This window comes from Oncorhynchus tshawytscha, linkage group LG03, assembly GCF_018296145.1.
Source record: "Oncorhynchus tshawytscha isolate Ot180627B linkage group LG03, Otsh_v2.0, whole genome shotgun sequence".
NCBI lineage: Eukaryota > Metazoa > Chordata > Actinopteri > Salmoniformes > Salmonidae > Oncorhynchus > Oncorhynchus tshawytscha.
Genome location: NC_056431.1, coordinates 14,725,720 through 14,744,528, shown reverse-complemented (window position 1 = coordinate 14,744,528; position 18,809 = coordinate 14,725,720). Strand labels below are relative to the sequence as shown.

Sequence of the window (18,809 nt, the reverse complement as noted above, 5' to 3'; positions counted from 1 at the left end):
CCATAGCCCTCTCCTCTCCTCTCCTCCAATACGTTCCTTCCCCCTTTCCATAGCCCTCTCCTACTTCATAGTTGGGATCAGGTCCTCTTGGCCTTCCCCAGTCCTCCTTCCTCTAACTCCCTCTCAGCTCCAAAAGAGCTGTATTACTAGGATTGCACATTCTTCAGCATGTCTACATCAGTGGAGACCCCTCAGAGGAGGAAGGGGAGGACCATCCTCCTCAGTGAATTTCATAAAAATAAAAATAGTGAAACAAAGAAGTTTAGATAAAACTATATTAAATATATTCACGTCACCAAATAATTGATTAAACCACACTGTTTTGCAATGGAGGTATACAGTAGCCTCATCAGAACCCTGTCAGCTAGCTTCTGTCCTCCTCTGGGTACATTGAGTTCAATACAAAACCTAGGAGGCTCATGGTTCTCACCCCCTTCCATAGACTTACATAGTAATTATGACAACTTCCAGAGGAAGTCTGTGGCTGCTATGAAAGTGAACTGTGTTTGTGTGTTATCAGGGGTGTATTAATTCTGATGATTCTGTTGAAAAACGGTTCTTAAACGGAGGCAAACAGAACGCAACAGAGACATACCAGAATTTATCCGATATAAACTCTAATTTGCAACTGTTGGACTAATGATTCCACCCCAGATCAGCTAGATGCTGGCAAGAGTGTGCAAGCCGGTATTGAATGTCTCAATCTGTCACCTTGATTACTCCAAATTCTATTGACCTGTGCACCTACGTTTGTAAGCTTTCATTCATAGGCTAGGTTGTAGCAACCTCATGAAAATGTGAGTATCATGTAGAAGCCTAAACCTATCAATGTTACATTGAGCTGGGTGAATGGAATATGAATGACAGTCATCCAATATGCTGTGAAAAAAGTCATCATCCTCCCTCATCTTAAAAGGCACGACAGCCACTGGCCTATATAGTAGAGGACAGAGACCGATGACGATTGAAGACCACATGTTCAGTTTGTCCTGCTGAGGAAATTAAGCTTTGTCGTCAACAACAACAGAATATGAAGACATTAGTTGGACGCCATTACAAAAATTATGGATGTTAAATACTAATACTTTTTTTGTTCAAGTTTTTTGTTATTATAAAAAAAAATCTGACTAATCCTGAAGCAAAACTAAGCTAATAATGAACAGATTCAAACTAGCACACTTAATGGAGTTTTGGGAGCAATTACAAAGTCTCTAAGCAGTACTAAAGCCAAACACTGACTCATGCTTTTGCTCACTGTCATTGATCTGCATCAAAATGACAGAATCAAGAGGAGGAATATTCATTTTCTGTTGGGGCATAATAGCCCTAGACCTCTGTCCTATATGCCTACAACACACCCACACTGCAGAGTGGAGAAACACAACCTGTACAATTCTGAACAATGAACTAAAACACCTCTGTTGTTGCCTGTGTATGGATCCAAACCCGTATGTAACCAAGATCACCTGGGAGAATCAAGACAACGTTAGCACAATGAGCTAAAGCCTAGGCATAGATCTAGAACATTGAGCTAAATCCTATGTATTACATCTGGACATTAGCTAGTATATAACTACTGCTATGCACACCCTTTCTAGTCACACAATCTCCATACAGACCATTCACATACATACAGTGCATTCAGAAAGTATTCAGACCCCTTGACTTTTGCCATATTTTTTTACGTTACAGCCTTATTCTAAAATTGAATACATTGTTTTTCCCCTCATCAATCTACACACAATACAATACCCCATAATGTCAAAGTGAAAAACATATATGTTTTAAATGTTGGCAAATGTATTAAAAATAAAAAACAGAAATATCACATTTACATAAGTATTTCAGACCCATCACTCAGTACTTTGTTGAAGCACCTTTGGCAGCGATTACAGCCTTGAGTCTTCTTGGGTGTGACACTACAAGCTTGGCACACCTGTATTTGGGGAGTTTCTCCTAATAATCTTTGCAGATCCTCTCAAGCTCTGTCAGTTTGGATGGGAAGCGTCGCTGCACAGCTATTTTCAGGTCTCCAGAGATGTTCGTTTGGGATCAAGTCTGGGCTCTGGCTGGGCCACTGAAGGACATTCAGAGACTTGTCCTGAAGCCACTCCTGCATTGGCTTGTCTGTGTGCTTAGGGTTGTTGTCCTGTTGGAAGGTGAACCTTCACCCCAGGCTGAAGTCCTGAGTGCTCTGGAGCAGGTTTTCATCAAAGATCTCTCTGTACTTTGCTCCGTTCATCTTTCCCTCAATCCTGACTAGTCTCCCAGTCCCTGCCACTGAAAAACATCTTCACAGCATGATATTGCCACCACCATGCTTCACCATAGGGATGGTGCCAGGTTTCCTCCAGATGTGACACTTGGCATTCAGGCCAGAGAGTTCAATCTTGGTTTCATCAGACCAGAGTCTTGTTTCTCATGGTCTGAGTCCTTTAGGTGCCTTAAGGCAAACTCCAAACTGGCTGTCATGTGCCTTTTACTGAGGAGTGGCTGCCGTCTGGCCACTCTACCTTAAAGGCCTGATTGGTGGAGTGCTGCAGAGATGGTTGTCCTTCTGGAAGGTTCTCCCATCTTCAGAGAAACTCTGGACCTCTGTCAGAGTGACCATTGGGTTGTTGGTTACCTCCCTGACCAAGGCCCTTCTCCCCTGATTGCTCAGTTTGGCCAGGCAGCCAGCTCTAGGAAGAGTCTTGGTGGTTCCAAACTTCTACTATTTCAGAATGATGGAGGCCACTGTGTTCTTAGGGATCTTCAACGCTGCAGACAGTTTTGGTTCCCTTCCCCAGATCTGTGCCTCAACACAATCCTGTCTCTGAGCTATACGGACAATTCCTTCGACCTCATGACTTGGTTTTGGCTCTGACATGTACTGTCAACTGTGGGACCTTATATAGACAGGTGTGTGCCTTTCCAAATCATGTCCAATCAAATGAATTTACCACAGGTGAACTCCAATCAAGTTGTAGAAACATCTCAAGGATGATTAATGGAAACAGGATGCACCTGAGCTAAAATTTCAGAGCAAAGGGTCTGAATACTTATGTAAATAAGGTACATTTTTAATTGTTTAAGCTTTATGGGGTATTTTGTGTAGATTGATGTTTTTTATTTTTATTTCATCAATTTAAGAATAAGGCTGTAACGTTAAAAAATGTGGAAAAAGTCTAGGAATCTGAATAATTTCCGAATGCACTGTATATTTATATTCCATGCGCAATGCCAAGCCTCAGCTGGAGTGGTGTAAAGCTCGCTGCCATTGGACTCTGAAGCAGTGGAAACGCGTTCTCTGGAGTGATGAATTATGCCTCACCATATGGCAGTCCGACGGACAAATCTGGATTTGGCGGATGCCAGGAGAACGCTACATGCCCCAATGCGTAGTGCCAATTAAAAGTTGGCCCCTTAGTTCCAGTGAAGGGAAATCTTAAACGCTATAGCATACAAAGACATTCTAGACGATCCTGTGCTTCCAACTTTGTGGCAACAGTTTGGGGAAGGCCCTTTCCCATTTCAGCATCACAATGCCCCTGTGCACAAAGCTAGGTCCATACAGAAATGGTTTCTCAAGATCGGTGTGGAAGAACTTGACTGGCCTGCAAAGAGTCTTGACCTCAACCCCATCGAACACTTTTGGGTTGAATTGGAACGACGACTATGAGCCAAGCTTACTAACCCAACATCAGTGCCCGACCTCACTAATGCTCTTCTGGCTGAATGGAAGCATGTCCCCGCAGCAATGTTCCCACATCTAGTGGAAAGCCTTCCCAGAAGAGTGGAGGCTGCTGTGGCAGCAAAGGGTGGACCAACTCCATATTAATGCCCATGATTTTGGAATGAGATGTTCAACGAGCAGGTGTCTACATACTTTTGGAGTGTAGCTCATTCTAATATTTCTACTACTGTACATGACATTTTAGTTACACTGTTTATACACACCGCATATGTATTTATATAGTGGATTCTTGATATAGCCCAATCTAATATATCTACTGTTGTACATATCATTCTTAGTATATCTTGTGTAGATTCATCTGGTGTACACATGCATAGATTACTGTTACAGTGCTATTTGGGTTGTGCTATTTTACTTTTTACTGCATTGGTAGGAGCTGGTAACATAAGCATTTTGCTGCACCCGCTAAACTGTGTACATGATCACCTTAAACTGCTGAGCTAAAGCCTAGGCATTAGATCTAGACCACGTTAGCACACTGAGCAAAAGCCTAGGCATTAGATCTAGATCACGTTAGCACACTGAGCAAAAGCCTAGGCATTAGATCTAGACCACGATAGCACACTGAGCTAAAGCCTAGGCATTAGATCTAGACCACGTTAGCACACTGAGCTAAAGCCTAGGCATTAGATCTAGACCACATTAGCACACTGAGCTAAAGCCTAGGCATTAGATCTAGACCACGTTAGCACACTGAGCTAAAGCCTAGGCATTAGATCTAGACCACGTTAGCACACTGAGCTAAAGCCTAGGCATTAGATCTAGACCACGTTAGCACACTGAGCTAAAGCCTAGGCATTAGATCTAGATCACGTTAGCACACTGAGCTAAAGCCTAGGCATTAGATCTAGACCACGTTAGCACACTGAGCTAAAGCCTAGGCATTAGATCTAGACCACGTTAGCACACTGAGCTAAAGCCTAGGCATTAGATCTAGACCACGATAGCACACTGAGCTAAAGCCTAGGCATTAGATCTAGACCACGTTAGCACACTGAGCTAAAGCCTAGGCATTAGATCTAGACCACGTTAGCACACTGAGCTAAAGCCTAGGCATTAGATCTAGACCACATTAGCACACTGAGCTAAAGCCTAGGCATTAGATCTAGACCATGTTAGCACACTGAGCAAAAGCCTAGGCATTAGATCTAGACCATGTTAGCACACTGAGCTAAAGCCTAGGCATTAGATCTAGACCACGCTAGCACACTGAGCTAAAGCCTAGGCATTAGATCTAGACCACGTTAGCACACTGAGCTAAAGCCTAGGCATTAGATCTAGACCACAATAGCACACTGAGCTAAAGCCTAGGCATCAGATCTAGATCATGTTAGCACACTGAGCTAAAGCCTAGGCATTAGATCTAGATCACGTTAGCACACTGAGCTAAAGCCTAGGCATTAGATCTAGACCACGTTAGCACACTGAGCTAAAGCCTAGGCATCAGATCTAGACCACGTTAGCACACTGAGCTAAAGCCTAGGCATTAGATCTAGACCACGTTAGCACACTGAGCTAAAGCCTAGGCATTAGATCTAAACCACGTTAGCACACTGAGCTAAAGCCTAGGCATCAGATCTAGAAAGCTTTCATATGCATTAATGGCTGTGTGTTGAGTGGAGGGGACAGCCAATTTACACTGTTATACAAGCTGTACACTCACTACTTTACATTGTAGCAAAGTGTCATTTCTTCAGTGTTGTCACATGAAAAGATATACTCAAATATTTACAAAAATGTGAGGGGTGTACTCACTTTTGTGATATACTGTATATATATACATATACTGTCTATTTTTTGGGGTGGCAGGATAGCCTAGTGGTTAGTGCGTTGAACCAGTAACTGGAAGTTTTCAAGTTCAAACCCCAAGCTGACAAGGTACAAATCTGTCATTCTGCCCCTGAACAGGCAGTTAACCCACTGTTCCTAGGCCGTCATTGAAAATAAGAATTTGTTCATAACTGACTTGCCTAGTTAAGTAAAATTAAAAAAATATGGGGGAATGGAAATGATGCAGACAATACATTGCTAGAAGCCACAATCTAACTACAATATTTTTTTAAAATTGAGAGAAAGAAAAGGCCCTTTTCAAAAGTAAAGCACTGTGTAGGGTATAGGGTGCCATTTTGGACTACAATTGGTTCCCACGGGACAAGAATTTTGTTTCACTCTCACTGTCTGCTACTCTAACGGTTTTGTTTTGGTTCTCAGACGGGGCTTAGATCTCCTTACTTGTCGGTGCACGTCCAGGGAACTGCTCTGGGCCTCAAACGGATGATTACACCTGTCCTAGTGGAGCTACTCCCTCTCTCCATAATCCCTATCCTGGATATATACACTGAGTGTACCAAACATTAGGAACACATAGACTGACCAGGTGAATCCATGTAAAAACTATGATCCTTTATTGATGTCATTTGTTAAATCCATTTCAATCAGTGTAGATAAAGGGGAGGAGACAGGTTACAGTATTTTTAAGTCTTGAGACAATTGAGACATGGATTCTATATGTGCCATTCAGAGGGTGATTAGGCAAGACAAAATATTGAAGTGCTTTTGAACAGGGGATGATAGTAGGTGCCAGGTTCACCGGGTTTGTGTGTGTCAAAAACTGCAATGCTGCTGGATTTTTCATACTCAACAGTTTCCTGTGTGGACCAAGAAGGGTTCGTCACCCAAAGGACATCCAGCCAACTTGATACAACTGCATTGTGGTAAACATGGACCAACAAATTGAGGCAAAAGGTGGTGCAACTCAATATTAGGAAGGTGTTCTGTATATATACACTGAACAAAATTATAAACACAACATATAAAGTGTTGGTCCCATGTTTCATGAGCTGAAATAAAAGATCCCAGAAATGTTCCATACGCACAAAAAGCTTATTTCTCTCAAATGTTGTGCACAAAGTTGTTGACGTCCCTGTTAGTGAGTATTTCTCCTTTGCCAAGATAATCCATCCACCGGACAGGTGTGGAAGAAGAAGCTGAGTCCCAAGGTATCTTTGACCAACTGTTGTGAAATCCATAGATTAGGGCTGAATTAATTCATTTCAAATTGACTGATTTTCTCATATGAATTGTAACTCAGTAAAATCTTTGAAATGGTTGCATCATGCATTTATATTGTTGTTCAGTATATGTTTTATTGTCACATACACCAGATAGGTGCAGTGAAATGTGTTGCTTTACAGGGTCAGCCATAGTAGTATGGCGCCCCCGGAGAAAAGTAGGGTTAAGTGCTTTGCTCAATGGCACAACAGCAGATTTTTCACCTGATCAGCTCGGGTATTCAAACCAGCAACCTTTTGGTTACTGACCCAATGCTCTAACCGCTAGGCTACCTGCGGCCCTAGATGGGAGAGACATGCAGTCACGAAAATCCAGGGAGGAGTACTTCCACTGAATCTGAATTAAGAACCCGTCAAATCTCTTTAAGTCTCAAGCTATAAACATAGTCTTGGTGAGAAAATTTTAGCACTGAAAAAATTATTATGTTTTAACGGAATTTAGCCCTAGGCATAGGAATAACAGGACCTATCATAGGAATAACAGTAACTATCATAGGAATAACAGTACCTATCATAGGAATAACAGTACCTATCATAGGAATAACAGGACCTAACAGGACCTATCATAGGAATAACAGGACCTATCATAGGAATAACAGGACCTATCATAGGAATAACAGGACCTATCATAGGAATAACAGGACCTATCATAGGAATAACAGGACCTATCATAGGAATAACAGGACCTATCTAACTTATGATGTACTGTTTTCCATATGAGACCTATACTATAACAAGTATGTAATACAGCTCGAGTATTATTGACATCCTAATGACATACTAGCGATAGAGTGAATATCAATCTGTGATGCTAGACTGACTCTAGCTATACTGGACCTCTGAGGGTTTGTTACAGTTCTAGTGTGACACAAGGCCTCAGACTAATTCCCTGAATTCAATTTACACTGTCTCACTACCACCTGTCTGAGGAGAGGAGAAAGAAAGGGGGATGAGGGGGAGGAAAGAAAGGAGATGTATGTGACAGCACCGTGCTACTCTCACAATGGGGACAGAGAAAACAGACTGCTGCCTGGTCCACCACGGTGGCGAGAGAGTTGGAGAGAAAAGGGGGAGAGGAGAAAGAAAGGGGGATGAGAGAAAGGAGACGTATGTGACAGCACCATGCTACTCTCACAATGGGGACAGAGAAAACGGACTGCTGCCTGGTCCACCACGGTGGCAAGAGAGTTGGAGAGAAAAGGGGGAGAGGAGAAAGAAAGGGGATGAGAGAAAGGAGACGTATGTGACATACTACTCTTACAATGGGGACAGAGAAAACACCACGGCGGCGAGAGAGTTGGAGAGAAAAGGGGAGAGGAGAAAGAAAGGGGATGAGAGAAAGGAGACATGCTACTCTTACAATGGGGACAGAGAAAACGGACTGCTGCCTGGTCCACCACGGCGGCGAGAGAGTTGGAGAGAAAAGGGGAGAGGAGAAAGAAAGGGGGATGAGAGAAAGGAGACGTATGTGACAGCACCGTGCTACTCTCACAATGGGGACAGAGAAAACGGACTGCTGCCTGGTCCACCACGGCGGCGAGAGAGTTGGAGAGAAAAGGGGGAGAGGAGAAGAGAAAGGGGGGAGAGGAGAAGAGAAAGGGGGGAGAGGAGAAGAGAAAGGGGGAGAAGAAACAAGAAATGGGTAGAGGAGAAAGCAGTAGAGAGGAGTAGAGGAGCAGAGAGAGAGAAAGAGAGAGAGAGGGCCTTCCATATTTAGAAGCCTGACTCAGAAATATAGAGTAAGCATTAGACAGCGTTAGACAAAGACGGGACCTTGGCAGCAGGAGGGTGAGAATGATTCACCCAGTGACTTAGCATTGAAATGGAAAGGAGGACAGGAGGGAAAAGGAGGGAGGAATAGTGTGGAGAGAGAGAAAAGAGAGAGAGCAGGTCAAACTGGAATGTGTTGTGCGAGGCTCAGCATTTAGAACCGCAGTGAGAAAAACAGACTCTCTCTACTTCACTAACTACTTCTTCTTCAAAACAAATAAATGGTCATGCAGGGGAAGGCTGAAGACACCCTCAGAGCTGTTTAATGTCAGTCTGGACCATTCAAACACACGCACGTACACACACACACACACACACGCACGTACACACACACACACACACCAAACAAAATCTCAACTCTAACGTGGAGTCTGGTTCTAGATGAAACTCACGCTGACACACACACGAACACACCCATTATCATTTTTCATTATCATTCACACCCCTCAGGCATCGGTTGATCCCTCTACCAGCTAATTTCTCTCTGCTCCTAAAAAGAGCTCACTGACACTTCACACGGCAGTATCCTGGTCCTAATGCCTGGAAGGGGAAGGCTGATGTCATAGTCAGAACCTCAACAGGGATGGTGTTACTCAGAACAGTGAGGTGATAAAGAGACATAGTTTTAGTCCCAAATGGCACTGTATTCCCTTTATAGTGCACTACATTTAACCAGGACCTAGGAGAGCTCTGGTCAAAAGTAGTGCACTATATATAGGGAATAGGGTGCCATTTGGGATGCTGCTTGTTAAAATAAGCAATTCTTTGATGTTTAGTATGGCATCGTGCGTTTTCTTTCCTGGAACTTTTCTAAAGTTTTCTAGAGTCATCCGGAAGCCCTGAGTAATGATTGGTGGGGTACTGTACCACATGAGTCGACGGGTGTGTTAGCAACACTGGGAGAGAGAGAAAGAGAGAGAGAGAGAGAGAGAGAGAGAGAGAGAGAGAGAGAGAGAGAGAGAGAGAGATGAAAGAAAAAGAGCTCATTATTTGGGACTGAAGTCGACTGAAGTTTGTAAGTTTCCTTACTTACCGTAGGCAAATATGATAGCAGTCATATAGAATGTGTCCAGTGAGTCTGACTCTGACTCATAAAACAACTAATGTAAAGAATTTATTTAGTTTGTAAACACACTTTTGGAAGACATGTTCCTATTACCAACCATACAGTACTAGATACATACATACAGTACATACATACAGTACTAGATACATATATACAGTACATACATACAGTACTACATACATACATACAGTACATACATACAGTACTACATACATACATACAGTACATACATACACACAGTACTAGATACATACATACAGTACATACATACAGTACTAGATACATACAAGCATTAAATACATACAGTACTAGATACATACATTCAGTACTAGATACAAACATACAGTACATACATACAGTACTAGATACATACATACAGTACTAGATACATACATACATACAGTACATACAGTACTAGATACATACATACAGTACATACATACAGTACTAGATATATACATACATACAATACATACATACAGTACTAGATATATACATACCTACATACAGTACTAGATACATATATACAGTACATACATACAGTACTAGATATATATACATACATACAGTACATACATACAGTACTAGATATATACATACATACATACATACATACAGTACTAGATATATACATACATACAGTACTAGATACATACATACAGTACATACATACAGTACTATATATACATACATACAGTACATACATACAGTACTAGATATATACATACATACAGTACATACATACAGTACTAGATATATACATACATACAGTACTATATACATAAATAGAGTACTAGATGCATACATACTTTACATACCTACAGTACTAGATACATACATACATACAGTACTAGATACCTACATACAGTACATACATACAGTACTAGATATATACATACATACAGTACATACATACAGTACTAGATACATACATACATTAAATACATACATACAGTACTAGATACATACATACATACAGTACATACATACAGTACTAGATACATACATACAGTACATACATACAGTACTAGATATATATATACAGTACATACATACAGTACTAGATATATACATACATACATACAGTACTAGACACATACATACAGTACTAGATACATACATACAGTACTAGATGCATACATACAATACTAGATACATACATACAGTACTAGATACATACATACAGTACATACACACAGTACTAGATACATACACACAGTACTAGATACATACATACATACAGTACATACAGTACTAGATACATACATACAGTACATACATACAGTACTAGATACATACATACAGTACATACATACAGTACTACATGCATACACACAGTACTAGATACATACATACAGTACATACATGCAGTACTAGATACATACATACATTAAATACATACAGTACTAGATACATACATCCAGTACATACATACAGTACTAGATACATACATACAGTACTAGATACATACATACAGTACATACAGTACTAGATACATACATACAGTACATACATACAGTACTATATACATACATACAGTACATACATACAGTACATACATACAGTACTAGATACATACATACAGTACATACATACAGTACTAGATACATGCATTCAGTAGATACATACAGTACTAGATACATACATTCAGTACTAGATACATACATACATACAGAAATAGATACATACAGTACATACATACAGTACTAGATACATACATACAGTACATACATACAGTACTAGATACATGCATTCAGTAGATACATACAGTACTAGATACATACATTCAGTACTAGATACATACATACATACAGAAATAGATACATACAGTACATACATACAGTACTAGATGCATACATACATACATGAAATACATACAGTACTAGATACATACATACATACAGTACATACATACAGTACTAGATACATACATTCAGTACGAGATACATACATACAGTACATACATACAGTACGAGTTACATACATACAGTACATACATACAGTACTAGATCCATACATATATACAGTACATACATACAGTACTAGATACATACATACAGTACAAGATACATACATACAGTACATACATACAGTACTAGATACATACATACAGTACATACATACAGTTCTAAATACATACATACAGTACTAGATACATACATAAAGTACATACATACAGTACTAGATACATAAATACATACAGTACTAGATGCATACATACAGTACATACATACAGTACTAGATGCATACATACATAAAGTACATACATACAGTACTAGATACATACATACCGTACTATATACATACATCCAGTACTAGATACATACATACAGTACATACATACAGTACTAGATACATACAGTACATACATCCAGTACTAGATACATACATACATAAAGTGCATACATACAGTACTAGATACATATATACAGTACTAGATACATACATACAGTACTAGATACATACAGTACTAGATACATACATACAGTACATACATACAGTACTAGATACATACATAAAGTACATACATACAGTACTAGATACATACACACAGTACATACATACAGTAATAGATACATACATACAGTACTATATACATACATACATACATACATACATACATACATACATACATACATACATACATACATACATACATACATACATACATACATACATACATACAGTACATACATACAGTACTAGATACATACATACAGTACCTACATACAGTACTAGATACATACATACAGTACTAAGGCATTCTATTGTGTTTTAAACAACAACAGTGAGTCAGTGCTCAGGCACGACACATTCGTAGGAATAAAATCATTACAATATAATGATCTGAAATGCCTTTTGGGTTGTTTGGGGTACACACTTCACTATTCAAATGCTCCCTGACTGTATCACTGAAATGAACAACCCTGAAGATGAGTGCTCATTATACAGCATGCAGACAGAGGAATCCCAGTCAGCTCTTATGTTGGCATGATATGCTGAGGGTATGTGAGATCCCCAGATAAAATACACTGACAAATTCACTCATTCAAACAGTCCAGCCACAGCCAATAGACACAAACTGTTTACCCAGCCCCATACCAACACTATCTATCAGGGTTGGGAGGATGGTAACCTCACAGATGAGTGGAGGCAGAGATGGGGGGGGTGATGTTAATGATAAAGAGATGGGAGGATGAGGGAAAGGAATATAAGGATAAATTATCTAGTGCTGCTTCAGCCGGAGGGGGACAGAGAGACAGAGAGAGACAGAGAGAGAGAGAGAGAGAGAGAGAGAGAGAGAGTTGTGGAAGATGAAGTGAAAGAAGAGATGTTCAGAGAGATTTGGAGAGAGACAGATTGCCAGAACGTTCAATTACTGCATCAAAGGTATGTTGGATGGGGCAGAGGGAGAGACGGATGGAGATGGAGAGGAGAGAGGGGGAGATCAAATGGGTCTCAGAAATGGTTTGAAACAAACCGACACGCAGAACCCAAAACGACTTCACATCCCGCTTTTAAGTGTCGCTGCCCATTATGCAATTTAGAATTTCTCTCTCTCTTCTTCCTCTCTCTTCTTCCTCTCTCTTTGACAGATATTCAAATGCTTGCAAGAGAAAAGTATGAGAAAGAAATTGGATTGAAAAGTCTAGCTAGCTGTCTAGACCAAGGGGAAATTGGTTTTGGGACAAGAGATAAACCATTTAGCCAATGCTTTCTTTTTGGAGGTGTAAAAAGGCTACTTTGTCTGAGCGTGTAGATGGAACCTGCTCGTCCTTGGTAATTGAATTATTCCTGAACATGAGGTCTGTCAGCCTGTTGGGAGCCAATTAGTACAACAACAAAGAATTGTGATATGGACAACTGCTTCCATACAAGCTATTCCATCCCTAAAAGGATGATATTACTATGCTTTAATCTAAGATTACAGATTATAAAACTCAATCCTGTACACTGTGTATGCTAGCAAAGTTTCAGCTCTTATTATTTCAATAGCCAATGTTTAGTTCAACAGACCTCAATGGTATATGGAATCATTGGCTATTGAAATACAGTAGATTGCAATAAAGCTGAGGTTTTGCAAGCAGGCAGTATGTGGTTAATTTGTTATTTTGATTCACGTTTTATATTCCTATGAACCAGTAAAATATATATATATTTTTTTACATGTGAGCGCATCACTTTTGAGGATCGAAGTCATTTAACAAACGTTACAGTATCTCTCCTAACACTACATCTAATAAATGTCTCATAAACACAATGTCCTGAAAAAGAGGACAATGGTGTCATCAGCAGCGAGGTCAATGATTAACCTGTGTGACTGTATACTGGCGGAGACTAAACCTGAATGCTTCACAATCACCTAAACCCAGTTACATTTATTACGTTTTAACTGATAATGTGGTATGTAGTATGCATGTCTTGGTGTAATTACATGCATCTACAGTGCATTCAGAAAGTATTCACACCCCTTGACTTTTTCCACATTTTGTTATGTTACAAGGTGTGATTAAAATGTATACATTTTTTGTCAATGATCTACACAAAATACTCTGCAATGTCAAGGTGAAAAAAGAATATAACAACTAAAAAAATATAGGAAAAATAAAACACTAATATTACTTGATTAGATAAGTATTCAACCCCCTGACTCAATACATGTTAGAATCACCTTTGGCAGTGATTACAGCTGCGAGTATTTCTGGGTAAGTCTCTAAGAGCCTTGCACGCCTGGATTGTACAATATTTGTGCTTCCAACAGATACCTCTTACTGATAGACTGAACAGATAACTTGCATAGAGCACTTACAAAGAAAATCATTCTGACTCTGTAAATTCATATTTTCCTGTACAAAACTCCAAAGAATTCACAATAATCCAATTTGTATGCAGTGGTATACTCACATTGTTGAAGTATGATCTAAATACTGTAGGCTATAATATGTCAATATCTTCTTGTCTCTTCTCTAAAGCTGATAGAACCAGACTATGAAATGACAACCATCCTCTTGGGACGACATGGAGGTTTGGCATCCAAATGCCCATTAGACACGGACAGAACAAATCTATGATCCCTTCAGGGTCTATCTATCAACACAATGCTCCTCCTCTCTGTCCTCACTCTTCATCGGTATTACCAGCACAGCAGAGGGGAGAGCGAGCGAGTAGGGGACAGAGAGGAGGCATAGAGAGAGAGAGCGAGCGAGAGCGAGAGAGAGAGAGAGAGAGAGAGAGAGAGAGAGAGAGAGAGAGAGAAAGCCATCACCCACAGAGAGATGAACCTGGAGAAGAGTCCCCTAAGCAAGCTGGTCCTGTGGCTCTGTCCACAAACACAAACAGTCTATTAATGTTCTGTATTATGTCATGTTTTGTGTGGACCCCAGGAAGAGTAGCTGCTGCTTTTGCAACAGCCAATGGGGATCCTAATTAAATACCCAAAAATACCAAATACCCCACAGAGCCCCAGGGCAGAAACACAATTAGACACAACTAAAACATGAGGGAAAAAAAGAGAATTACTTGACACATTGGAAAGAATTAACTAAAACAATAGAGCAAACTAGAATGCTAATTGACCCGTTAACAGAGAGCACACCGTGGCAGAATACCTGACCACTGTGACTGACCCCAAATTAAGTAAATCTTTGACTATGTACAGACTAAGTGAGCATACCCTTGCAATTGAGAAAGGTTGCCGTAGGCAGACATGGCTCTCAAGAGAAGACAGGCTATGTGCTCACTGCCCACAAAATGAGGTGGAAACTGATCTGCACTTCCTAACCTCCTGCCAAATGCATGACCATATTAGAGACACATATTTCCTTCAGATTAAACAGATCCACAAAGAATTAAAAAAATGTTTTTAACTTTGATAAACTCCCATATCTATTGGGTGAAATACCACACTGTGCCATCACAACAGCAATATTTGTGACCTGTTGCCACAAGAAAAGGGCAACCAGTGAAGAACAAACACCATTGCAAATACAACCCATTTTTATGTTTATTTATTTTCCCTTTTTTACTTTACCTATTTGCACATTGTTACAACACTGTATATTGACATAATGACATTTGTAATGACTTTATTCTTTGGAACTTGTGAATGTAATGTTTACTGTTTATTCATTTCACTTGCTTTGGCAATGTAAACATATGTTTCCCATGCCAATAAAGCCCCTTGAATTGAATTGAGAAAAAGAGAGAGAATAGGGGAAAGAGAGTAGGGGTAGAAAGGGTTTTATTGTCTCTTTATCTATTAACAAAACCACAGGCAGCTAAACCAACCCGAGCCAGGCAGCATTTCCCCCCCACCCCAACAACACCATCCTCCTGACACAGCAGCAGGACCAGCCCCCTGGCCAGGACAACCAATAAAGACATATCTACAGGGAAGAGAAACCAGACCCCTGCTCTCTCTGCACAATTACCCCCCTAACCCTATTGTTTACTTTGTGTCCAAAAAACACACACACAAACTTGGTTCTATGAGAAAGCATATTCTCTCTCACTGTAATTCATCCCATGTCTCTGTCAGAGGATAATCGATCCATTCATTCTCCATGATGGATTCATTAACACTGTGGGTGATGATGCTTGGGACATAATGGACATGTTTCTCCTTCTTCCTTCTCTTGTCTTCCACATGTGTTTCTTCTAAAAACCCTTCAGTCCTTGGTGGTGTCCGATTGTGTTCCATAGGTTGAGACTGGATTCTCTAAAAACATGTTTATTTTCTCTGGCAGTACTTTAGGCTAGTTTGGGGGGGTTGTTCCAGTGACTGATTGCTTCCCAGAGGAGAACTCCCCATTCGCTACACTGGTGTATCCCACAGGAACATAATTCAAGCGGCTCTGCCTTGTTTGGGGTCACCTGCTTGCCACGCGAGGTCACAAGGTTAATAACCGCACCATGTTCCATCAAGGTGTGAAATGGCCACCTGGACGCTATGAGGTCATCACGGTCAACGCTCAACTTTTTATTGACCCCATCCCCCATCCTTGCAGTACTCTGCATCCGTAGAATGTATTGTGTTTAACACCGACTGGGTTTGAGGAGCGCCATATCAATAGAATCGGCCCATTACCTCTATAGTTTTACAGACTCTGGGTAATTCAAAGCAAACAATGTTGCTGAAAGGTTATTTATTATGGAATGTGGCAGGGGGAATGATTTGAAACAACTGAAGATCATTTGCAATTTAGGGGGGGGGTCAATTGTGGGCAGGAAATCGGATAAGCACCTAACAGATCTAATGGAATGCAAAGCCTAAATAAGAAAACACATGAAAAAGCTACATTTGCGCATAGGCGTTGGCCAAATGCAGGCCAGCTAATTCATATACGTAGCCTACTTAGAACAATAAACGATTGAACAACTGACCGTGCGTTTTTTAGGTAATACACTGTTTATACACTGGTATTACAGTGGTCAGCCTATCAAATAATAGAATAGCGTGAAGAGCAGTTAGGCCTATGTGGTTATCAGTTCTGTTGTCATTTAGAGAGGTACAATGTACTGTAACTACGCTATATAAGACCTAATGCTATACATTAGGATATTTTTTATACTGCAGGGATATATATAATGTAGCCTAATTACAATAGTCCTAACTAGCTACTTTGTACATCTGATGTACTACATCACCAATGAAGATGTGAATAATGCAATGAAATAACTAAGTAGTTAACGTTAGTTCGTTGACTCTTGGAAAATATAATTTATCTAATCACCAGGCCAGACAAACAAGCAATGTGGGTGCAACGTTACACCTCACTATGCGCTTCCCGAGTTCTGTGGCCCTAGTCCAAACCAGCCTTCCCCGCCTGACACCGAGACTGTTTGACGCCAATCGACACAGTGGGGCAGACAGACAAAACTGACATAAACCCACAAACACCCATTCACAGACAAACGGACATAAATACCTCATGTAACCGTGAAGATAGCCTACCCACAGCAGCTCCTTAACTGGCATGAGCGATTTAGCAATTTGCGTTTATTGACAGTGCGTACTCTTTATCAATGCATGAACGTGATGTAGTTTTTACCACTTACCTAAAAGTCACGGAGAAATGTGACACTACTCGCAACTTCTAAATGTTTTGAATATCCCCTATGCAATGTGTAGGACGGTGACTGTCCACCAAAATATTCCACCACGGGAATAATCCAACGCTGCCTACAGTTGTTGCGCGGCGCGTTCGACCTTTCTTCGACTGTGAAAACAAAGCACTCCAAAGTAGGCAACACGTTACGTCCAGAAACGTAGAAAATGTAAAGTTGTCTAGCTCACATTTGTCAAGATTAAAGTTTTGTACTGACAAGAGAACGGGAAGAGAAAACCGTTAATATCTCCGTCGCTCTCTATTCGTCTACTTCACTGAGGAAGCCTAGTTTCAGCTGCGCACACAGAGCCCTGCTCAAACCTCAGCTCACCGCGAGGCCAGCGCCAGGGGCTCATTTACATAACTGCACTGGCTGTGTCCAATCACAACAGCTAGCCAGGTGCTTGTTGAATTTCTCCCAGCAAACAGCCAATCAGTAGTCGCCCTGGGTGGGACCCATGGCTCGACAACAGCACTGTAAATGTGAGTAAGGCCCTGGGTATAGAGATATTTTTATTTGTTACAGGAATTGAGAGATTTGGGGAATATGAAATATAATACAGGGGAAGGAAACAGAGGTATTTTACCTTGTTAACCCCTTGCTTGTACGCCTGTCTGGATAACTGTACCCTGGTTTTCAGCATCAACATCCTTACTTTATGTGAGATATCAAAAGCAACACTTATTATTTTCCCAAATGACACCCAGTTCCCTATACAGTGCACTCATTTTGACTATGGGCCCTGGTCAAAGTAGTGCACTATAGAGAAAAGAGTGCCATTTGGGATGCAAGACCTTCATCTGTTTTCACTTCTTTCATCCACTCATCATAGCTGTTGCCAATAGCCTACATCTATCTAGGGTTCTTTCTTTGGATTTACCCCAAAAGTAAACATTATTACAGAGTTTGCCACTTTAACTGTATACTATTACACCCCTGGGCCATAATTAGTGTGATTGAAGGTTTTGCACTAAAGCACAATACTTTGGATCATAAGACTTGTGAAAATGGGGCTTGGAGAGGAGAACAAAGCTCACACAGAAAATACTGAACCTAA

The 18,809-nt window shown here is 40.5% G+C and overlaps 1 protein-coding gene across 4 annotated transcripts in view; it reads right to left on the bottom strand.

The window, feature by feature from the left end:
* The window catches only part of LOC112244539 (epithelial discoidin domain-containing receptor 1-like), an 83,642-nt gene extending 65,570 nt beyond the window's left edge, over positions 1-18,072 (bottom strand). For 3 of the 4 annotated variants that reach the window (XM_042310384.1, XM_042310391.1, XM_042310388.1), the window contains exon 1: positions 17,702-18,072. The gene's annotated coding sequence lies outside the window, so the exon portion shown is untranslated. The remainder of the gene's footprint in view (positions 1-17,701) is intronic. The other variant, XM_042310378.1, reaches the window with a different exon arrangement.
* Positions 18,073-18,809: the final 737 nt, after the last annotated feature.